Genomic DNA, 26007 nt, shown 5'->3' with positions numbered 1-26007 from the left:
AAGCAGAACCATCTACCAAACTTTGGAAAATTATTTATTACTATATTTCTAACTCGACTAAGTCAACCATAATTTTTCATCAACCCCTCGACGTACGATTCAATTTTAAATAATTCTTCAAATGTGTATTTATTTGATTTAAGTTAGTGCATGAAATAAAAATGTGTTAATTTTAATATACATACAAGACTCGCGAAACTCGACATCGAGAACGATTGTTCCCTGAACAAATTTAACACCTGTTTTTTCCAGGATACAAATTGTAACTGTCAAATAGAGTGTGTTTTTTTAACAAAACAGAAATTCAGAATTCGTGTTTTCTCGCGAAGTTGCGCGAATTGGCTTAACTTTTTCACGCGTAATGAGAGGCTCTCCTTCTCTGGAAGAATTTTGTTGCCAGAGGGAAGCTGATTTAGCATGTTGAGATAGGCGTGAAAGGCGCAAGCCCGTAAGCCGCTTTGCCAGCCCCGTCGAGTTTCGACAGAGCCACTCATATTTCTGCGGCGAGTCGTTTCCGATGGTATTGTATTAGTCGATACTCGATGGAGGCCTCCCCCACGTATCTGGCCCGCTAATGCCAGGAATATGCGAGCAAACGAGCCGGCACAAACGGACTGCGCGATCCTAATTTAATTCCCCGTCCTGTGAATCTAATTGCGAGTCCTCGGCGAAGGATCCTACTCGCGTACGCCGCTGTTCCCTCGTACGATTCTCCCATTCTTCCTGCGGCTCAGATTCGTGAAACGTTTATTGCCCACATTCCATCGAATTGAACCTCTTCTTCGCGATCAACCGGCAGAAACACGAAACTCCGTAACGTCTCGTCTAGGCTTTTAACAGAATCATTCGTGTTCGGTACGATATTACTCGATTATTATAAAATTTCCGCGCCCTGCTAACAAACTATCAAACTAAGTTGAATCTTGTAGATAGTCGGTCGAAAACATAAGCTTGTCTTCTAAATTTTTTGCAAGAAAAAAACTGTTGGGTAAAGAGAATGAATCCGATTTAAACACAGTGTAGAAAAATACAATTTGTCGGTTCGCCCTGATAACTGTTTATTTCGATTCTGTGATCGGTGGAAACGTGTATGTACGTGTGTGTTTATCATCTGCTAATTATCTGTATAGGATGGCGTTGTTGTTGTTCTAAACAACTAAAATGAAAACAAAAAATTTAGAATTGATCAGAGAAAAAATATAGGAGATTACATAGAATGGTCGAGGGAGAATTGTAAATAATAGAATGAAACCTGTCTCGATCTCTCGAAGTCTTAAAGCTTGGACCTTAAAGTCTTTAATGCCCAGCGTCGTACAAAGCTCGAGCTCTCTGCGAGCGTAATTAATATTGCACGTATTAAGGGAAGGCGTGACAGAGCAAATTGAATTCTCTCAGTAGTGGTCAGAGATGGAGATTTGAGGTCGATCGCAACCGACGTGGAATAGCTCTGGCATGTTCAATTATGACTCACGACCGGTGATTCTGCACGACGGAAAGGACAAAAGCGTCCAGTCGCGTAACAAACGGTGCAATTCTACGTCCCGACGCTGAACTTGCGAAACAACCGGGAAACTGGTGTCTTTTCGACTGGGAAATTGCTGAATTGCTGCCATTTCGCTTATAAAATATAGCTTCAACGTTCTTCGACTAGTAAATACAGACGGTATTTATGTTGACACCTTCAATTTTTACACACTCTCACATATCTCTGTAGAGCGTATCTCTCTTTTCTTTGAAACATGGCGTCTGCCTTTTGTTATTTATCGTTTCCCCCACATCGGCGATACATCAGTATCGAAAGAGAAAAACTATTAATATTATTCTAGATTTTTCAATTAAAAGTGTAATTCTTGAATTGTTCTGATATCAAACTTCATACTAAAAAAATTAAAATACAATGTCAACGTACTTTCCATCTTCGGTTATATTAAACATTTTGCGTTTTTACATAATTTTGTATCTGTATAGGAATTAGTTTGCACTTTATGTATTTTCTTCTTTTTGTTAAACACATCTACATAATAAATGAGCTCTTACACTTACATTATCAACTTTATTTTTTATCATTTATAATAGAACTTTACGTGTCAAAATAAATACCTTCTTGAGCTACGAGCTAAACAGAAGATACTTAGTTGCTCGTGTTAATTAATATATCCTTCGAAAAAGAAGTATTTCAATGGATAGAGGTAGACCTTAAACACCACGTTTCACGTTTATTTGAAGAACCAAAAATGATCTTCCTTTGAGCATTAATTTTTGTAAATCTGTTACGCCAAGTGCTTGCATGAATTATTTACAACGCTATATCGGTCTAGTCGTGCTCCTTAGTGTAACCGAGAATCACTTTCGTCTAAAATCCGTTGTTCAGCTTTCGACTGGGCACGTGGGAAGATTTATTGCTCTACACAGGTTTCCACAACTTTTCACCGTCCTAGGCATCCCTCCCTTGCGAATTCAGCCGTTTCTCTCCAATCATCACGATAAAGGAGGCTCAAATTACATCGACGATCGCTTATAACCAGTGGATGTTGTTTCTTATAAGACCAATCTGGTTCTGATGGCCGAGTAGAAAAGAAAAGAGCAGTTTCGCCCGATCAAAGATTCTTGTCTTTCGTTTATGTATCGAGGGTTCGTCCGAGAAAAGAAAAACAGAATAAATTTTATATACGAACGTATAAAACAAATTTTCCATTAGACGCGTGTCCTTGTAAATCGTACGCAGAAACGATCTTCAAGGAACGAACGCCATGCAAAACGAAACGAGAGAAATCAGTTCCTCGTTAATTAACGATAGAAAATAAGGAGGGAAGATCCCCAGGAGTCAATTGCGCAACATTCGTTCGGAACTGCTGCGACGTAACCGTGGAAGGAAAGTAAATACGGAGGTGGGAAATGGCTCGATATAAAGGATCGTTATCCTGTTGCTGGATAACGATGTATACTCGTCTTTCACGGTTTCTGTGTGGCCGATGCGCCACCCGACAATCCATCACACAAGGAACATTATCAGCCATCGTGTCAACCGCGATAACAACCCTGTCGTTATAGTTTCATACTCCAGCCCGAATTGGCATCATAAATTCCCATAATAACCGATCATTATCGACACCGCGTTCCGATAAAAAATTCTTTCTCCTCGTGTTTAGGGGAAACAATTAATTCCCAGACTGTAACTTACTTGGAAATTTGTTAAATAATAATGATTTTTAATTTTAATGTTTTCTATTCGAGCTACTTTTACTCATCCTGAACCAAAACTTACTATTTTTATCGGGTAAGAACGTTATACTAAGGTTAATTATTAGTAAAACGCATATTTGTAATCATTTTTTGACAAAGAACTATACAATTTCTTTTATTGTAAATTTTAGGGAACACTCATAGTAATACACATTCAGAGTACTGTCACAAATTTTTCTAAAACTTTTCGTAGAAAATTGAATTAATCATAAATCAACATCCTTTCACCCTTCCTTTTTAAGGTCTCCACTGGATTCGTTGTAACTCCCATAATTTTTAATATTTCCATCTAAAAAGAATGGTGGATACTTTTGGAACGAAAACTCAATTAAAAACAAATTCGGTTTGGACCGAGAATACACCGTTAATAAAACTATACGAATATTATTCTTTCGAAGCCAGCAGGCAGGAATGAAACCCGATCGAGTTAAATGTAAATGATCAACGGGGTTAGTATCTCCCGTTCTCTTCCCGCAGTGATTAGATCGACGGATAAAAGTTGCCACACACGGTCGCCGTTTCTTTTTTTTTTTGCAGTCGGGCAAAGCTCTATCGAAATCCAATTTCCTCGAACAAAGGGACTGGCGAATCTGGCATGTACAAGGCGCGAAGCTCGTCGCCGGAACGATCGGCTCTGATAGCGCGTGAAACTCTGTAATTTCTCGAGTCAATCTCGATTCCTGACGAACGATTCAAAAGGCACAGGAGTCGGTCACCCATGAGACACGAAAGCTCTCGAATTAAGCGATTCAAGCCGAATTACTGCTTGTAATTAGAAAGTAGCTATTGAAATTCGATAAGAAACGCGTCTGGTTGATTCGCGACACGGACGAGCCTCTATTAAAGTTAGAATTTCAGTGTCACTTTTTCGTAGAAGCCGAGGTAAGGTAATGAATGATCGAATTGTTGGCGTTGCTTTGAAGTTAATATTCGATGAAATCTATGTTAAACGACAGGAGAATTGTTCAAATAGCATCGCAAATATGTCCTTCGGCCAACCGGATATTTGAGATATCGTGCTACCACAAACGAGGTATACGAGTTTCGTGGCCCCATCTGACTGCCATACCTGCCTGCAAATTTGGAGCTGATTAAACGTTCTTTTCTCATGGATGACTGTCAGTTAAGAAACTATTCACTGAATTAGTATTGATGCCCAGACAGCTGTAGTGTGTGTGTAAATACATGTGAGTCGACTATGGGAGGGATTGAAAAAGGTAATCCAGTATCATCAGGCGGCAGGCCGGTGCCTGAAGGAAACTGCCCCTCCACTTACACACACACTATTGCATAGCCACCTTGTATATGAGTTCTGGCGGTTCGTATAGCTTCGGGGATTCGAGGAAGAAGTAGTTGATTCTAATGGTCTCCTACAACAGTGAATGTATTTCATTGAAATTTATTTGTGAAGTAGAGCTCATGGAAACCCAGACAAAAGTATTAAACAATATTTCCATACGGCGTAAAACAAATTTATTAAAAATCAAAAACAAATTTTTAAGATAAATCGATAGGGGGTAGGTGCCTAAATTTTTCAACGAAAAAAAAATTTCAAATCCTTTTATAAATATTTTTTTCGATTGCAGGGGTCAATTACAATCACTTTTGGTAAATCCACAAACCCCATAACTTCTACGCACTTTCGAGAAAAAATTCCTCACTGAAAACGTAATATCTGACCAGAAATGTTTCCTCAAAATTTCATATGTATATGTATAAGTAATCATAACTCCGGAACGGATTGGACGATTTTAATGTTTCAAAATGCAAATAACGCGTAATTTAGTGGAGAATATTTAGAAATTCTGAGAATGTTCGAAAGGTTGGTTTTTAACCCCGTAGTTTTAATGTTTGGAAGGGTGAATATTTCCAATGAAATTAATCGTGTGATGCCCAATTCTAGACCGTACAGCTTTCATTTCGTTAAAAAACAATAAAATTTTTATAATTTCATTTTCTGTCTCACTTCTTCTTATGTTAATTTCTGTAACCTGTTGGTAATATTGCGAATGATACTAAAATAGTAATGGGGCTCTAGAGTCCCAGAGAAATGGGCCGAAAAAATGTATTAGATGTAAGATCTATTCGTATACTTCGTCTGTGGTGGTACCTATTTTGTGAACATGCGATTTAAAGAAAACCCCGTTGTAAATTTTATCGTAAGAATTTTTCAAATTCACCATCATTTATCGATAGTTTGAATCTAATTGGTGTTTCCTCGTGTCCGATGATCATGTACGCCTGGATAGTTATGCGATCGAAGCACGCGCGGCTAGTTAGAAATCCTCGTCGTTTATAATAATTACGCGGTAGCGTAAAAAACAGCTTACGCCCTTCGATTCTCCAAGGGTAGCTCGCAAAGTGGCCAGTCACAGAAGACGAGAGACGCGCGCATCATTTATTATAAGACAGTTATTTCTACGAAGAAAAAAAATACCTGCTCCTGACCCTTACTGTAACCTTCATCTGCTCCATTTCTCTCTCCCTGTTGCGTCGATTAAACGCTACTTTGCCCTCCGGGAGCTTCGTATAATTATCGATTTTATCAAACATACACTTTATCCGTGCCGCCTCGAGTAAACCCAGAAGTGACTGAACGACTTGACACGTCGCGCAATACGGGTATAGAAAAGACAAGTTCAAATATCACTGTTTGACCGGTACTGGAATAAAACTGCTAGCACTACGTCAAACATTATTCCTTCTCAGTCCAATACTAAACACTCTTAATTGATTAATATAAGAAAATAATTTAATAAAAGAAACATAATTTTCAAAACTTTATGAAAAAGTCACCTATCCTCGAATCATGGCCTCCGTTTCTAAAACGTTTCAAGCCACGCTACTGCATCCTTAAAGAATTCGATCTTCGTTATCCTCTTACTTTTCGTTAAACGATACCTGCACGGGAACTTCGAAATTGATTCTCCCGAGATGGAATTTCGGTGTATGTCGCCATTTTCCATTCGGTGCCTCGGTTGCACTCGCGCACGGGAAACGGAATGTTTCTATTTCCTCGGAGTAGGTTGCGTCACCGTTACCCCCCCGTCGACGGGGGTAGAAATTAATCGCGTAGTAAAGTTATGTGGCCCTGGATCCCCGACGTTCTCTCATTTGAGTGCGTCAGAGATGACGTCACGTAGTAGCTAGGCAACCGCGGTCTGCCGGTCCATGAGCAACCGCCTTTTCCACCTTTCGTTTCGTCTTGTCATTTCCCCTCGCGCGACGTAGGACGATCGAGGCCGAACCGTGGCCGGATATTGTTACAAAGAAGGAGGCTGGGGAGGGAAACGAAGTAGGGCTGTCAGAATACTCGAACATTCGAACCGAGCCGTTTCCACCTTTCGCTTCGTCCTGTCCTCCATCCACGCGCAACGAAGGACGATCGAGGCCGAATATTGTTACGAAGCTAGAGGGTGGGGAGAGATGCAGTATAGTATTGTCGGAGTACTCGAATACTTGTAACATTTTGTACAAATTAATACAAGCAATCTGTAATTTATTATTACTGTTATTATTACATTTTAACGGGCAATGCCCTTTTTTACAAACTTATACAGCTAAAACGGAACAGGAAATACTAAAATAATACAAAAATATAGTATGTATTTCATCCACATGTCGCTCTATTTTTACGGACGCCAACAATAATGGACAATTTATGCTATTATTTTTTAATTTTAACAAGAGAGTAACATCGAGGATTATCCTTCGGTTTTTAAGGCTGCGTGCGAGTTTAACGCGCGAGATCTCTTCACCAAGCCAAGTTTCAGTTAATAATATATGACATGACGTAAATGATCAGAACAGGCGATGCTATGATGTAAATTTTGAAGCTTGGTACGAAGTCCCCGAGCATTTTTGTAGTACAAGTTTAATACTTCTAATTTAGAAATATTTGCAAATGCTTCACTTGTTTTTGTAACTCGTCCGGATGTACTTACAGTGGATGTAAAAAGTATTCGTACAGTGACTAATTATGACCAAAATGCTACATAATAATGTTTATTAAACAATATTTTTTAAAGAAACATGTTACATGTATCTCTAAAGTCTGGATAAGGTTAGAACAACAATATCAAATAAACAAAAAAAAATATTTATATTGTTTATATAAATATTCGTATAGTTCTCTTGTTATTATCAGGGGTATAAGTAATTTAAACATTTGTAATAAAAATAACAAATAATTGTAAAATTAATATTTATAATTAATATTTAGTAGGGTTTCTGTTTTATTATTGCGGCTAGCCTTCTAGATATTGAATTAACTAAATTAAATGTGATTTTATTAATAATGTTATTCCATTCGTTGATCGAAGCATTTTTTAAGTCTGTTTTAGATGAAGTTGCATATTTTCGAATCCAACAATTACTCAATAGGGTTAATATCTGGCGATTGCGGGAGCGTTTTTAATCACTTTTTTGTATTGTAAGTGGCATGCTTAAGATCATTATCTTACATGTATACAAAGTTATTTTCAATACCCATTTTTCAGCACTTAAATGAAGACGAGTTTTTCAGACGAATACTTTTTACACCCACTGTATACAAATTACAAAAATATGAGTAGAGGTTTATATTCGTTGCACAAGGTATTTTATAAATACTCGTTTCGACTGATCTGGCGGAAATAGGTATACGTTGCTTCAATGGAATATCGAGCGATACTACTTATTAATACAGTGAAACTCTACTTGCACCGACGGAGAACAAATAGTTCATATAATTGGGTATGTTCGTACAATAGATCGTTCAGTAAATCGGGCATCGACGAAAATTTCGTTCTAACGAATAGAATTTTCGATAACTTTTGTCCCAAAATAGTCAGTTCGGATAGGCGTTCCCGACGCCTGTAATCGGTCTTGTTCAAACAGAAACTTTTTCGTCGTAACCCTGAACGTTCACGATAGTTTAAAGAACCTGGAAATCGTGCTCGCCAGATACGCGTGTTTTTATCGCCGCTTTTAAGTTCGTAGCAGCAAAAACGTGACAAATATACCGCTCCACTAACGCCGTGAGTAGTATATACTGGTCGTGCTCAGACGCGCAGTATACGTTACCATAAATCCATTCGGTTACGGCGTGTCCCCGTCTTGGCACGGACAAAGGGAAATTCGAATAAAAGATTTTTCGCCGGCGTTGCAAAGAAACTCCCCATCCCCCTCTACTCCAGTTTCTCCAAAGCCTACTGACCGACGGGGGAATTTATTTTATTCATGAAAAATTTACAAAAAGTACGAAACGAGGCGGAAGAAGTGCGTCCCGGCGGCGAGGAAAACTTTTTATCTATCTTCGAACGAGAACATCCGAGACTAAATGAAAAAGTTTCCAACAGAAATTGAATCCTTTTACGGCAGCGGAAGGGCTCGGCGGGACACGTAAGTCGCGATAAAGGAAACAATAGAATTGCAACCTCGGAATCATATATCGCCGTTTGGTGGTTGGGGAGGGAGGGGGGGGGGGAGGATGCAAAAGACTCTGTAAGGGAAAGTTCTCGCCGACACACGAAAGAGCGCCCACGGATATTATATTTTCTCCGGGTCGTCTCATCTCGCCTTGCAACGATTATGGCCACTGATGTCAAGTTATTCACGCTCGATGAAGCACGTCAACCGTACCCTGTGTTGCTTCTGAAAACGATGATGAAAAAGACTAGCCACGGTTAGACGTTCCTCGGGGTCTTCTTTAGAATCCGTTGCGCTTCAACACGCGCGTCCGGTTACTTAAATCAGGGATTCTTAAACTTTTCGTTCGCTTAAGCAGGTTCCAAGGTACACAAATTATGTTAACGCTGGATTTACTGGCGTTTCTTGTACACCTATTTTTATTTCAAATCTTTTATATCGTCAGGTACATTCAAATGCACTCCTTTTTAATGCAAATGTGTATTATTACGGTAATGTAAACGTAGATCGCTGGAGAAATAATATTTACAATTTCTGTAACTTTATATAATTAATGGTTCATTTGTAGAGGGTGTGTTCGAAAGGGTAGTACGCCCTGATGGAGGATAGTTCTACGTTTAAAAATAGATCAAGAAGGGGAAATAATATTTTTTTTCGATCGAAGCTTCGTTTCTGCGATAATTTGAAGTGAAATTCAATACAATTTAGCCGGCACGTCTGACCATTAATTGTTATTTCTACTTCCGCTGAAGATCAAATCATACTCCATGAATTTTCTTGAAATTTCAAGCAGATCGAAAATGTTTGAATATTAAAATAGTCGACTAGTGTACAAAACCGATGGAAAGAATTTCATAAATTTTTGGACAACAATTTATCTAGTTTTTAATATTTAATAACATGGCAGAGGTTCGACGTCCCTCGGCACATTCGTTGATTTCCCACACGTACCATTCGAGAACTATTATCTCAAAGCTGGCAACATTGGAACGAGTCCGGAAGAAAAACCTTTCATTTCGTACAATTTTCCTTGACGGTAATAATTGCCTCGTACACAGCGGGACGCCTTAAAACATCGAGCGTCGGCAGAAACGGGGTCACGCTGGACAAATACATCTCATCTTCAAGTTGAAGATCCACGTAAACGGACGATGTTGCTCGTACGACGAGCTTCCGGTCGGGAACACGAGAAGAGCTTGACAGGCTGGAGAAACCAACGCCTCGTTTTCGCGCTCCCCTTTCCTGGAATCTTTCCTCGACGTCGTGCAGAGCTAATTTCGACGTTAAGAAAGCAAAATTTATCTATTTAAAAAAATTATGAAAATAATGGAGATACGAAGAAGAGCAATGTGTGGCGTCGCCTCCCATGCTCGCCACCAGAGGGGTCGCGCTCTCACAAGCGCTCGACCGACCGACTTCCTAATATCCCAGTGGTTTAAGGCAGGGCCTACTAGAGAGCTTTACTGACGAGTCCGCTAGCAGGCCCGGACAAAATGCGCCTCCTCCTTTCCTTTTCTGTCCTCCTACGAATTTCCCGAATTCCTGCACACCGCAAAGCAGCGCCACAAATGGGATTTGTGCTCGTAAGAAACAATATTTTCTCGTTCTAAAATACGAATATTTTTCGTAAATATTTTATCAGTGCCCATTCCTGTTAAAGTGAAGAGGAATGCGTTCGTGGCGATATATTTGAAAATGATTGAAATCAGGGAGGGGATTTCGTCTGTAAAATGTCAAAAAATGGGCTGTCGAAAGCGAGAAATACCGTGGCGCGGAATCTAGATGCGAAAATGGTAAATATCAACGCGGGGAAACGGCGAAGAAATTTAACGAGAAAATCTACAGCAATTTCGCGTGAAAATTCGTCCAACCCGGGCGACGAAAAATTATTGTCCATTATTATGAACGCGGTCGAGTCCTGTACGCGGAATCCGCGTTAACGAACTGAGTAAACGCGCCGGACATCCGGTGGAAACGATAAAAAGTTGAACTAGCGCGACAAAACCAACTCCTATGGTAATCAGTGGCGTGTGTTCGGTTCGCAAATACGAAGTACGGGAATAACGAGACGACGTGGGGTGCGAATATTACGGAAAAATGCGAATAAAAAACGCGGAAGACCGCGTAAATTCACGGTCCCGTGAGTTTGGCGAATTTGTCCTGGCGGAGGGATTAGGGGATAACGATTAAAAATGGCGGACAGTGGAACGAAACGTCCCTAATCTTACTCTCGATTTTTAGCACCAATTAGCGGTTTACTAAAAATTTGTTCGTTTACAAAAGTGACCTGTGAGTTAATAGGTAATAGCGATGAATGCTGTTCCAATAATGTTGCTCTCGATGCGTGAAATCTGTTGACGAAAGCGATTTAAATACACGGTACGCTAAACCGTGTCTCGCTAATGAAACGTTAAGCTCACGATTTTCGAAACGAGGAAACTGCAATGGCTGCAGAACGACGTAGGCCAAATGAAAACATCCAAGCGCAGTCTGCTTTATTACCGACAACTCATAAACTGGGATTTTTGAGCAGCTATTGCAAGCTGAGCCCTAGGATCTTAGGACAATATTCTCAGGGGAAATTATCGACCTTATCCGACAGTAGTACCCGTTAAAACATAAATTCCGTCCATAAGCTATAAATAAATCTTTCTTCTCTTTCTTAACAAAATGAATTCGAAATTTATTTTGATAGCCAATTCACATAATTTTTTAAACTAAATTCAGGGGTACTTACTGCTGTCCCTAATACATGTCGTCCACCAAAGAGTCATATTATAATACCATAATCTCGAGATTAAACTTCGTAAAATGTTTCTTTCAGAACACATCAACAATTTTTAAATTGTATATCGCTAAATTGATCGAAACATAGCGCTTTGCGGTAGAAAATACGTGCATGGAAATATGGACGAATAGGGAGAGCATTAGAACAAAAACGTACATCGAATAGGCAGGTCTCTGGACTAATTTTTTTGTTGCCTCAAATAAGAAATGTAGAAAGTGGGTTTGGAAGTTGGATAGAGAGAACAGAGGCGTTTTGAAGAAGCCCTGCAGCTGAATTTACTATGCAATACGACGTTGCGACGGCAGAGCAACGCTTTTCTCCTCTTAGCCACCCCGCCTCGCCCTTTGCTTCGCCTTCTGCTTAGCTTTCACAGTGTTTCGCCTTCCTGTTTGCTGTATGTATTCGTTCCTCCGAGTTTCCTTCGGCAGAGGGAAAATATTTACCGGCCTCCGTCGCAAAATGGGCCAAACGGCTTTTCTAACTAAGCAAAATACATAAAAAAATAATTAATAACCCTGGAATCGTTAAATTTTAGTCCCACGAAGCTCTCGATTAACAGAAGTTACAATTTTGTTCGTAAAAGTGTTTTTCCTCTGGAACTTACTGTCCTACGAAATTTATTTCGAACGCTATGACCACTACGTTTATTATTTTCAGATTGTAATGAAAAATTTACTCGATTCAGCATTATTGTTATTCTTTTAATTGATTTAAAATTGAATTGTGAAACTGGAATCGTTTTTCGCGTTCAATTAGACTCGAAAACCGATTTTTAAAATTGCGTACAGTTCCGTGAGACGAAAGTCCCGAGTTTCGCTTCATAATTTAAGTCAAAGTTATTAAACGATCTGCGAACCAAATCTTCCTTGAAATATAGACGATAGAATGTTAGAGAGACTTTTAGAACGTTCGCGGAATAATTAACGAGTTTGTTTTCCTTTGAATAACGTTTTACGCTCGACTGCACTTTTTCGATCAGCCGAAGAGCACCCAGGTTGAGAGATTCGAGGAAACGTTTTCTCCTTCCGCTTCGAATACTCTTGTCTCGTCATTGTGCCAAATGTTATAGGGTCCCCGGAACATCCACGGATCGGCAAGAATAACCAAAAGCCCGACAATACGCTCTTAGATCGAATAAAATCTGAGAAAGTCGGGAAACAATACGCTAAAAAGTCGGTCAGCTTTTCCATAATTTTTTCAATCATTTTAAGCAGATATTCTGACGTAGGGCTCGGAGAAAATCTATTTTCTTTACCCCCTTTCCGTCGAAATTAATGGAACGACTTCTTCTAATGGGAAGAATCGTGTCGGCCATGACACTTGTTTTTAATGGGACTTCCTTCAATGATCCTCGCATAATTCTCGTTATTTTAGCTTGCAAAAAATACCATGAACGCTCAAAATATAAGCGAACATATGCAAGCAATTCCAACGTAAAATAGTCCACGGTTTAAATAAAAAAAAATTCACAAAGAAAACGTTACAACTAGAATATGATTCGAGGAATAAAAGTGTCGAGGGTGGATTCTTTGTAGCTTAATATCTTCCGGGTAATTATACAGGCGGAATTGGCCGCGATCAGAAAAGATTTCCTCTCTAATTGGAAATACTCGACGGGGGCGTGGAACCGGGCACCGTTCCAAACTCGCTGCTAATCAGAGTTGACCGAATCCGTTCCTTTCGTTACGATCCCCCGTTACTTTTTATCGTCCCGACAGGCGAAAGAATTGGGAAGCTATTCGCGCGATTCGGACACGGAGAACGACGTGAAATTAAAATAAGATCTTCCGCGTATTTTAGCCGATTGCACCTCGCAGAAACGGCGGAAATTCACGGACAAAATATCACCACTTACATTTAGGATTTAGAGAGCTCTTATTGCAGATAATTTTATAATTAAATACTTTTTCTATTTCATAATACAAGTAACACAGAATATTTCTACTAGTTTGTTGTTTCAACGCTGAATACGTTGATTAAAAAATTTGTTTTTATGTCCTTTTAATTGGAACTAAATAATTTAATAGCGATGCTGGTTCCCTTCATTTATAACTTTTATTAAATATCTATGCGTGAAAGCAGATTTTTCAAATGGTTGAACTAAATATGAATATAAAAAGAGACCAAAAAAATACGGTAATCGATTTCAATAATACGCTGTTTTTAATTTTAGGGTCCGTGGAGCTGTATAATAATTGAAACTAAATAATGTAGTAACAATGCTGGTTCCCTTCATTTACAATTTTTATTAAAAATATACGGGTGAAAGTAGATTTTTCAAATGGTAGAATTTGTACATACAGGGTGTCCTACGCAACTGGAACAGGCTATACCTCCTAAATGGTTGGGATTAGAAAAATATGTTATAAGTCAAAGTTAAATGGTATCAGACGATGCGTAATATGCAACTAATTTTATGCACTTTTGTGCATTGGTACATCAAAAAAATGCAACTGTACCTTTCTTTAAAATGGAAACCTACATTTTTGACTGCACCAGTCAATGTAGTTTCTTATGCTCTACATAAAAGTACTAACATACTTATGCTCTAAACTTGTTCGTTAGTAAGTTATCGAAGATAAAAGTTTCTCAATTATTTCGGTCTCTCAGCAAGCGTTCCGGAATACTTGCGTTACAACAACTGTTCGAACGGCCCTCCAATGCAGTCCAAGCGTCTTTCCAACCGTTTCTTCATGTTGCGTAATGCGTTTCTGATGTCTCTTTCCGTAATTTTGGATATTACTTGTTGAAAGTACCTCATATTTTGCCGTACACTTAGAGGAATCCCTGTATCGTGGACGAGAACTGGTAGGTCGGATTCTAGAAAGTTTAGGTACCTTTGACCAGTCAATGTTCCGTTAAATAAATGTGGACCGATAATCCATTTGTCAAAAATTCCACACCAAACATTTACACTGTAGCGTATTTGATTTTTAGTGTTCCTTTTGAGGCGTGGATTTGCAACGGACCATGTATGTTCATTATGTCGATTGAACATCCCATTGTTTGTAAATGTCTCCTCGTCTGTCCACAGAATTTGAAATATAAAATGTTCATTTTCTTGAATACGCCGTAAGAAATATCGACAACAGGTCATTCTTCGGATTTCGTCACCAGGCCGCAACGTTTGCCCAACGGAAAACCGATAGGGATAAAAGTTCTGTGTTCTTAGAATGCGTTGAATCAAGAATTTTGAAATTCTACATTCTCTAGCCAGATCTCTCACAAATGCATGTGGCTTTAATTCGACGTTCGCCAGCACTACTGTCACACTACCTTCATTTTTAACAGCTGGTTTGGGCACGTCGCGTTTTGGTTTATGGAAAGACCCGTATTGACGTAAATTTGACTCCAGTTTGTAAAAATATGAACGCGAGGGCTGTTGCCTATTGAGTTACGTTTCTCGATACAGCCTTGCGGCCTCGGTACCATTTTGAGTGTATTTGCTAAACAAAATGATCATATTAACTGCTTCACTATTCGTAAATGCCATAATTTAAAAACACTGGAACAGCAAACGATCGCACACGAGTAGTAAATAGTTACCGAAGGAAATCTTAATCTTACAGTGACTAGTATTAGCAGCCGCGAAACATTGGAAGGCAGCACAAATATTGTAAAGCAACAGAAACATTGTAATGGATTCGGAGAACTTTTATCTTCGATAACTTCTTAACGAATAAGTTTAGGGCATATTCCGTGGGACCCTGGGGTTCCATGAAATAATTTTGGGGTTCCGCGAGACAAGATGTGATATAACATTAAAATAAGATTAGCTGCAATATTTTCATAGAAACGCATTCAAATATTAACAAACTATTAAATTAAACTATTAAACAAATTCAGTCAAATTTTGTTGCCAAAGGCATTATTGTTTATCTGTTGTTTCAAAGTCGTTTATTCTAAGATCAGCTCACTAGATCCGAACTGTTCTAAGAAAGTGACAGGCTGCCAGAAATGCATAGGCGCCTGAACGGTTCTTAAGGGTTCCACAAGAAAAAAAGTTTGGGAAACCCTGATGTAGAGCATGAGAAACTACATCGACTGGTGCAGTGAAAAATGTAGGTTTCCGTTTAAAAAAAAGTTGCATTTTTCTGATGCATCAATGCCCAAAAGTGCATAAAATTAGTTGTATATTACGCATCGTCTGATACCATTTAACTTTGACTTATAGCATATTTGTCTATTTCCAACCGTTTAGGAGGTATAGCCTGTTCCAGTTGCGCGAAACACCCTGTATACATATGTATATCCAACGCTGATAATTCTAGTGTAACTAAAAGACTACGCTAATCGATATTGAATAATACGCTGTTTTTAATTTGAAGGTTCATGGAGTTGTACAACAAAATTAAGCACGAAATATTCGTACGTAATTGAGAAGAAATTCACTGTTGTGTAAACAGAAGGTTCCCAGTGGTGTTTTGAAAACCTCGGTAGAGAAGATTAGTTATTACTAGACTGCGGATGTTTATGTACTTATGGGAAATTTTAATTCCCGAAAAACTACGGAATGAACTGAATATGCAAAAATATGCGAAATACGTACTCAAAGTAAGATACGAATTATGTCTCATTTTAGTTTAATTTCATTATGCCGTCTCAAAGTTTCTAGTTCATTAATTCTATTAATAAAAATATGAATTTGCATGAAGATACGCAGTTTAGTTGTTAGAAACGGAAACATGATATTTTTGAGTATTGAACGCCTAGGAGAAAAAATATGCGGCAGCAAGGAATGATGCAGTGACGTCATTGCACAGTTGCACAGCAGATGCAGCGACGAGTGCACCGACCTTTGTGCCGTCACCCCGAACTGCAGCTAGTGACGTCACCGTTTTCCCCTGTCCGTTTCCATGGGAACAATGACGTCGTACTTTTCGGACCGTGAACATCCGCGGCTCGTCGTCGGCCGTTGAACCGATTTGCGTTTTATCCCGGACAGATAGCTCCTTTTACCAAAAAAATTTCATTGTCCAAAAACACAACTCATCGTAGATATTTTGTAAACTATTTTTAACGAGCATTAATCGATCCTAAATAAGGACTCGAGAGGATTTCACCGTGATCCACTTAACTCGGCCGCTATAACTGTCTCCGTTTCTTTCGGTTATACAATATCTCTGACCCAAGGATACACGCAAAATCATAATAAAATTAATATTTTCCAACATACGTCGCTTAATACTATTTCGATTAAATGAAATAGTAATTTAAACCGTATTTTTACCAAATACATAAATTAAAATAATTTGGGGTGTAGGAATTTTTAAAAAAATTAATGGACCTTGGATGGAAAACTAAAATTGGACACTTCGAACGGAGACTTTTATTTCTGATCATATTTTCCGAGGAAGATAAATAGTTTATTTAACTGTTTTATAACATGTAATTCTATGTAAGATTTATTTTTGTATTCTTAGACTTCATAAAAAGTACCAATTTATTAATCTAATACAATGTTTCATTTTAATTCTTTATAGATGGAATAATGCGTTGTATGAACGTTTTGACTATCGTGGACCATTCTGTAGGATATTTTGCTTTTCTATTTAATTTCGACATAAATTCTTAAATGTGTATGTAGTGCACAACAGAATTGTGAGATTGCTTCTGTACGGAGGTGTTTGTACGACCACTGATTAATTCAGTAATAGAAGGTTAATTATCCGATGTTAAAACAATTCAATTTACATCATGTCCACATCCAGTTTCTTATTATTAGGAAAAACAACTTCATTGTTAAGCCGCGTCCCCACTGGGTCGGCTTTTGCCGTTCGGCACGGCCGATCGGCAAAAGCCGAGAATTGCGTCTACACTGCGTCCGCATCTGTCATCTAGCACGGCCGATCGGCACCCTAAGTACTTCTCGGCAAAGCCAAACACTGCATCGTCTTGGATAGCATGGCTTGAAAAGCCGACCGGCATGCCGACGAGTCGATCGGCACGATGTCGGTAACCATCAAAAGAGATCGTGCCAAGACACGAGAGCACGAAAGTTTCATGTCAATTTCGTTCCAAAACCATCATCGAGATACAAAGATACAGGAACTTTAAACGTTAATAACTTTTTAACAAAGCCTCCATCAACAAATTGGTATTCTTTCGCGATCGAACGGAAAATTTCACAGCGCGACGATTGCTACCTCCAGTTCTGAAAGGCCCAGGCAGGGCCATAAAGCCCCGTCTTGTAACCAAATATGGTCATAGGCGAAAGATTTTTTCCTCGTGCCCATATTTTTGCATAGTCGATGTTTCCGGAGCCCGTTTCTTCCTCCGATACGCGATTTTGGGGGTGTCAACCGAATTTGGTATTAACTTTTAGCTCGACCGATTGGTCATCGACTAAGGGAAGGAGGACCCATTTTCACACCCCGTTTGGGAGGAAAACTCTTTCCTCATACCTGAACGTGGTGGAGGAAGACTTCCAGGTCACCCCCAGAACGAGGGTGCCCGAGGTTTTCTCCCCAAGTCGAAGGCTACGTTAATTTATCGAAGAAAAAACGGGACTCCGGATTAGGACGCGACGAGTGGCCGCGCGTGTTTGACAGCTGTTTTATGGCTATACACAACGATTTGCAATTTTTTTTCTCCGTTGAAAAATTTAGACACCTAATTGGATTTTCAGTAAGGAATTTTTTTCTCGAAAGTGCGTACGATTTTGGAGGTATGTGTAATGATAAAAAATGATTGTAATTGATCCCCGCAACCGAAAATAATTTTTTTAGAACGATTTGAAAAATTTTTTTTCGCCGAAAAATTTCAGCACCTACTCGATTTTTTTTCTCGAAAGTAGATAGGATTTCGGAGGTATGTGTACTCACCAAAAATGATTGTAGTTGACCCCCGCAACCGAAAATAATTTTTCCAGAACGATTTGAAATTTTTGAATTTAATTGTTAATAACTTTTTAACAAAGCTTCCATCAACAAATTAGTATTCTTGATTTTCGTCTTATTTTGGCCTCTACTATCGCTCATTAAAATTTTTGCTAGAGGTGGCCGAACACCCTGTATATTCTTCTGCTACGTAAACTCGGACGCATCCAAAATCTTCGTTTTTTAGGCATTTTTTTTGCATTTGCTATTACTATAACTGCAGCAGCACCAGTTATTACTTCGTCGTCACTGTACATTTTTTGTGTACTGAAATGGCTTTGCCGCGGTGCATAGCAGTGGCACGGCCGTGCCGCCTTTTGCCGAACGCTGTGCCGATCGGCAAATGCCGAGCCGTGCCGACCCAGTGGGGACGCAGCTATCGGCAAATGCCGAGCCGTGCCGATCCAGTGGGGACGCAGCTTTAGATTTGGCGCCGGAATACTTCATCACAATGAACTAGTAAGTTTCGTAATAATAAGCATTGCATAGTTTGTTTACGTTTCTCTGTGAATACGGTACGTTGGAGTTATAAATCGGCAACCGACTTCTGGATTGCACCTTGGACATAAGTTAAATTGTTTGAGGATCAGATTACTAAAACGATTCATAATAATGAATAATTACATATTAATAAATTATTTGCTGCAGACAGTTACAAGACTCGAAATACTCTAAGGATTATACTATTCCATGAAAATTGGTTCAGTCGCTTTAAAGTTACACTACAATTAATTGCGAATCAAACGAACACATAAAATTAAAAAAAAATAAATAAAACTTAATTACAATTTACCTCAATGTCAGAAACACTTTGCCCAAATTTTTTCAAAAAATGTAATACTTCGTAACCGGAAAATAATATCGTACTTTGTGCTCGAATAGCTTAAAGAGAATTGTTAGAGAATTGATGGGAAATTGTTCGTGGGGTTAAGAAGGCATTTGTTCCGAAGGATTTATTTAGAATCTCTCAAAGAGCATCCAAAGTCTCGAGGAATCTCGCGTTCCGCTTCATTGAACGGCTAACGCTAAAAAAGAAGGGCAAAGACGACGATGAAAATGAAAAAACTGAATTCCGACTTCGCTGATAGTCAATATATTATCAGCGAAAAATGTTCTACCGTGTCGTAATCGTATACTCTGCACGTAACGACCGACCTCTTTCGATCTGCAGCGCATTATATGGCACTTACGTCCCGATCTTTCAGAGAGGCTGCAAAAATAGGAAGGCTAGGGTCAGCATATGAAATTATCGCATACATTTTCTGACGCCGTTCCAAAAGTACTAAGCCCAGCGTAATGAGAGAGACTCCGTAAAGTCTTACGGAAAACGAAAAGAAGAATGTAGAACGAAAAAATATTAATTCAAGAATTTTACGGAAAGGATTTTTCACAGAGGGTGTGACCCATCTAACTTTATCGCCTGGCGAACCTCGCGTTGCTATTTTATACTGTTCCAAAAGGTGGCGAGAACGGCGAGATTTCGTCTGAAAATCTTATCCTAAAACCCGGATACGAGATCGACGCGTGTTCCGGATAGTCCTAGGAGCGTACAACCGTCACGAGAGAAACAAACATCAAAGCTAAGCTATTTCTAGATCATCGGCCGGTCCACTGTATATTTAGACGAAACGTACTCGTTTGTCATACTAGCAGTGAATGCTGTACGTACGCAATTATTCCCTTTCGAATGACGCACTCGAGCAAACATGCCACTGACCTCCTCAATAAACAATACAGAACAAACTGAGAAAGACGATCGTCGATCCTGCATTTCGAATTTAGCCACGCTGTACTCGATAATTTCGCCTTTCGAAGGTAGTTTCATATTCCTTTGGGTAACAATGCGAGCGTCGAAGCTGTTGTTATTAACTTTTGACGAGAATCGCCGCGTGATGGTTGGAAGTAACGTTGCTCGATCGTCGCGTAGACGGATTTAATGGCTCGCTTTAAGTTTCGTGTAACAGAGGGGCCTTTTTAAATTCCGATATACAAACTATTCTTGGTCGCCCCTAGCGATTTTAGTTTATTTGTACTCGCGTTTCTCAACGGAAGGTTTAGAATACTAGCGTTCGTATTTGTTTTAATCGATCTAAAATACGATTTCGACCGTTCGTCATTTGTCGACACAGTGGTCCTCTCGCCGAAGTTCTTCTGGGAGATCAAATCGGTATTGTAAATACCTGTATTTTACTAGTAGGATACCGTTAATAATAAAAATACCGTATATTATACTTTTTAAATACCGAGAATACCGTATACCGTACCCCTTAAATACCGTAAATATCGTATACCGTTTTGCCACCACTCAATTTGGAAAAGTTTCTGATCAGTTCTATGGACAAGTTATTTAATTTCTTCAAAAGAACGTGGCACAGCTATTATTTGTGTGAATCAGGGGCTAAAATTCTTCTGGGTGCTCGAATCGATATTGTAAATACCGATATTTTACCGGCAGAATACCGTTAATAATAGAAATACCGTATATCGTACCCCTTGAATACCACAAATACAGTATACCGTACCCCTTAAAAATACCGTATACCGTTTTGTCACCGCTCAATTTGGCGAAATTTGTGACCGGTTCTATGGACAAGCCGTTTAATTTCTTTGAAAGAGCGTGATTCAGTTATTATTTATGTGAGTTAAGAGCCGAAATTTTTTAGGAGATCGACTCAGTATTGTAAATACCGGTATTCTATCGGTAGAATACCGTTAATAATATACAGTGAGTGTAAAAAGTATTCGTACACTAGTCAATTTGAACAAAAACTTTGCAAAACTTTGTTTATTACAAAAGTATGTTAACAAAAACATACATACATATTCTTAGAAATCTCTGGAACAAATGTCATTAACAACAAATTATTTATTTATATTTATTATGAAAATATTAACAAATTTCCAGAAATTGGCGTGAAATATACGTGTAATAAGTATTCGTACACTTCTAATTTTACAACAAAATCTGTAAATTTTAGTACATAAACGTAACAAAAATCAGTCTATTTGCTATTTTAGTATCTAGTGGGATTTCCTTTAGATTGTATAATCGCTTTAAGCCTTTGCGGCATTGAATTTACTAAATGTTTGGTTATAGTACTAGAAATTTTGTTCTATTCCTCTAAAAGTGCATTTTTTAAATGTTGTTTCGAAGAAATGTGATGGTCTCGAATTTTTCCTTCAAGATGACTCCATAAATGCTCTATCACATTTATGTCTGGAGACTGTGGAGGGATTTTTAATTGCTGCGACACATTATATAGGATCCACTGACGTGTATTATAAGCATTATGCTTTGGATCATTATCTTGCAAAAATACATAATTGCCCTGTAACTGCATTTTATTTGCACTAACCTGAAGATGCTCTTTTAGAATATCGATGTACATTTTGTGATCCATGATACCATCGATAAAATGGAGGGATCCAACCCCGCTCGCACTCATAGAGCCCCAAACTGTGACTGATCCTCCTCCATGCTTTACGGTCGGCTACAAATTTCTTTTTTCGTACTCGGTATTTTTTTTCCGCCATACTGTAAATCGTCCATCTGACCCAAATATGTTAAATTTACTCTCATCAGTAAATATAATACGGTTCCAGTGCTCCATAGGAACATTAACGTACTCTTTCGCGAATTGCAATCGTTTCTTTCTATTAATTTCATTTACGAAATATTTCTTACGAGCTACTCTGCCATGATATCCTCTATCCCGTAAAAAATTACGCACTGTGCTACTGCATACATTAATGATCAGATCATTTTTAAGTTCAGCTGTGATTTTCACCGCACTTATCTTTGGATTTTGCTTTATTTTTCGAATTATCCATCGGCCGGTATACTCATTTATTATTCGTTTACGTCCGTTTCTTGGATTATTTTTTACAGTTTTTCGATCGCCATATCTGTCAATGATTCCTTGAATCGTGGACCTCGGTCTATTTAAAACTTTAGAAATTTCACTCAGTGATTTACACTTATTATGTAAATTTATAACAATTTTCCTTCCTTCTTCAGAGGTTTCCTTGCGTTTTCGTCCCATTTTACTGATAATTTCGTTGATACTGTTTGAATTCAGGATACTACCTATACCGACAGCGTCTCCAGACATACTGATGCTAAGTATGTTTACATATCATGGATTATCTTGTAATCGTTCTATGTGGAATGTTACGAATCAAAGACTGTACGAATACTTATTACGCGTATATTTTAGGTCAATTTCTGGAAATTTGTTAATATTTTCATAATAAATATAAATAAATAATTTGTTGTTAATGACATTTGTTCCAGAGATTTCTAAGAATATGTATGTATGTTTTTGTTAACATACTTTTGTAATAAACAAAGTTCTGCAAAGTTTTTGTTCAAATTGACTAGTGTACGAATACTTTTTACACTCACTGTAAATACTGTATACCGTACTCCTTGAATATCATAAATATCGTATCCCGTACCCCTTACATACCGTAAATACCGTATACCATTTTGTCACAGCTGAATTTGGCAAAGTTTGTGACCGATTCTATCAACAAGCTGTATAATTTTTTCAGAAGAGCGCAACTCGGTTACCATTTCTATGAATCAGGGGCGTAATTTGGAAGAAAATCGAGCTGGAAATTTAATATCTGTTCAACGGCTCGCGTGTCGATGGTGCTTTCTATGGCTTCGAGTCGCTTTCCTGCGCCTCGTGACGATATTGAATTTAGAGGCAGGAGATTTCAGTTTCCTCGCCACTTCCTTCCTGAACAGCTCTCCTTACAAGAGTTACTTTGATATAATCCAGCAGCTATCGGCTCAAAAAGTATCCGGCGATACTTATTCGCCTTTTACGAGCACTCGAGAAACTTGAAGCGTAGGTAATAGAACTCCATAAATAGATCGAATGAAACTTGGTACCTTTGGTATCGGGGCGAAATCACGTTTAATAGTACGGGGGTAGATCGAAAAGTAAAGGGTATGTTTATAAAAGCACTTTTATTTATAGATCGAAACTCTTCTTCTCCGTTTGTCAACGTTACCGCCATCGACGACATTGGTCCACCGTAGATTTATCTTTGTAGCTTCTTCCAACGTTTTTTATTAAACGAACAAATAACCTTTGTTAATGTAGGTAAAAATGCAAGAAATCAAGAATACGAAACAAACTAAGACGTATAATTATATTTTCATGCTAAAATGGGACTCGTCCAGTTTCGAAGCAACCAAAATCGACAGAATTTTAATTAAAATCTGTGTAAATTCAAGGTTAAAGAGATAAGACGTTATCCATTCAGCCGCGCATACGAAACGTGCTTAAGGTCAACTCTGTACGCGTTTACACATATTACGCGGACCACACACGCTCGATCGTTCGATAGGGGGTGGAGCCACGCAGTGTCAACAGTTCAGTTACCAAGAATAGCTCGATTGTTCATGTATCCGACTATAAGGAGACCTTAAAGGTTGCCTACTCCGAAGGTGGGTTGGTTTCAATTAAAGCTCTTATGTGGAGAATCCACACCTTGCTCAAACATAATAAGTTTTTTACCCCCTCTCGTTAACCCGTGGCACATTCTATTGCGTTACACAAACCGTCTTCTTTCAAGGAATATCGTTCGAACTCATCCAAGAAATCGACAATTGCTTGCAACTGGGAGCCCCCGGTTCTGTCGATCAGATTTTCAGCTCGAATCCTCCACCCTAACACAGTACTATTAAATGAAATTCGAAAAATGGCATTACAAACGGTTGGGAGGTCTCATGAATATTTTCTGGATCGTCTTCGAACGACTAATAGAAACTCGCAAAAACGGATTCCGTGGTTGGAATCGACCATTCTCGCGAGAACAAGGCGTCGAAGATCTTCGTTTCAGGTTTAGGAGATGAGGTTTTATTTTCTCGGTAAATTATAAACTACCGCTGTGCTAACTTTAATTTCTCGCGTTATAATAACAAAAGTATAACGATTTCGTGTATTTAAAGAGAAACATTTGGTACAATATCGATCAACAGTTTAAATTTCTAGCCTGCGTATTAACGTGTTTTTTGTCACTTACAGTAGTAATGTAGATTATCGATCTAATTAAATAGATATCGTTCCTAAAAGCGTGTCTGTCGCTGGCTGGCTCCGACTCGGGCGTTAAATGGTTAAAATCGATGACCCAAAGGACTTGCACTCTCCTTGTTAGATTTCGGTTCGTTGATTGAATTCACAACGAAATTCGCGGCTGGGAATTGTACTCGCGAAATGATCCCAATATCGTAAAAGTTTTATCGTGTATCGATCGACGTTTATCACTTAGGTTTCCCGTATATTAGGACGCACGAGGTTCGGATACGGATAGCTAAAATCGTTATTGACCATTTTCTGCGCGTCCTCGTGCGCGTTAACGGAGCAATGAGTCAATTTTACGATAGTCGACGTGACATTTGAAAATACTAGCTCCCCCTCCGCGATCCGACCGCTCTGGTATCCTTCTCCTATTTGACCTATATACCCGGTGGCCTTATCGGGGTTATGACGACCTCACGATGATGTCATCGGCCCGCTGACGTCACCAGCACTCCTTTACGTGACCATTGAGAACGACCCGGTTTCTCTCTCCCTTCAAACTTTCCCCTTCCCCGCCGTTCACGAGTCCCTTGGTCTGTGTCTCTTCCCAAAGCTTAATGGCCGTGTCCTGTCTCATTCATGCGGATATTCCTTCCACCAGCGTGACCCAGTTACCGAGAATGTTCCTACCGTTGGATCGACGATAATCCGCGATACGGATTCTTTATTCGCGACTGCCGGAAAGAATTTCGCTGTACAGTCGGTAGGGTGGGCTAGGGCGGTTCGTTCCTTCGTGGAAATTCCTATCGTTCGTTGACGATACGGTTCGTGGCATCTTTGCTATTTTCGTTTCGCCGCGGAGGCCGTCATCCGAGCAACATCTCCTATCATCTAGGAGGGCAACGTCCAGAAACCATCGTCGTCCAAATAACAATTGAACTATCTTCTTCCAGACTCGTCAGAAACAAGGATGATCGGTCTACATTCTGTATACAAGGTGAATTTTCGAAACTGCTGGTTGTATTGAAAATGGCTTCGGATAAAATTTGAATTCGATGTAATTATTGTACGCTAATTCAGCTCGTCGTTCTCTGTAGGAAAGTATGAAGCTAGTTGTACCGAAAAACCTTTATATTAGGAGATATTTTAATTTAAATGTAGTATTTATCTCTAAAAAGTGATAGAGACTAATGAGTAGAATTTATCTGTAGTATTTTATGTATTGTTACGTTTACTACGGGTAACCCTTGTACAGCAATTCAAATAAAATGTAATACATAACAATGCCTGCATTGTCGACGAAATTCTGATTAAAACTAGAACTCCATCGATAAGTGGTAAAAAAAAAACATGGCTGCAGTTGTATCAATACTCAAGTGTTAGCTATATTTAAACTAAAATATCTTCAAATATAAAGGTTTTTTGGTACAACTAACTTTATACTTTCTTACAGAGAACGACAAGCTGAATCATTTGTGAAAAAACAAACCTGACTTTCAAATGTCATCTATACCTCCACATACAAAAATAATAATTACATCAAACAACGACCGCCGCCTCGAAACCATTCAAGTTTTGTCTTTTTCAATACAATTAGCAATTTCAAAAATTTCAATTTCAGTTTCCAGTCTTTACATACAGAGTTGAGTCTCGA

General features: G+C 38.8%; 1 protein-coding gene across 1 annotated transcript in view; it reads left to right on the top strand.

Moving 5' to 3' along the window:
• The window catches only part of LOC122403201 (diacylglycerol kinase 1), an 85899-nt gene that overhangs the window by 36658 nt on the left and 23234 nt on the right, over positions 1-26007 (top strand). The window lies entirely within an intron of this gene.

Source organism: Colletes gigas, unplaced genomic scaffold (genome assembly GCF_013123115.1).
Source record: "Colletes gigas isolate AHSC1104 unplaced genomic scaffold, ASM1312311v1 Colletes_gigas_Sc00047, whole genome shotgun sequence".
Lineage (NCBI taxonomy): Eukaryota > Metazoa > Arthropoda > Insecta > Hymenoptera > Colletidae > Colletes > Colletes gigas.
The sequence above is the reverse complement of the archived record's forward strand: the minus strand, read 5'-3'. Positions and strand labels throughout refer to the sequence as shown.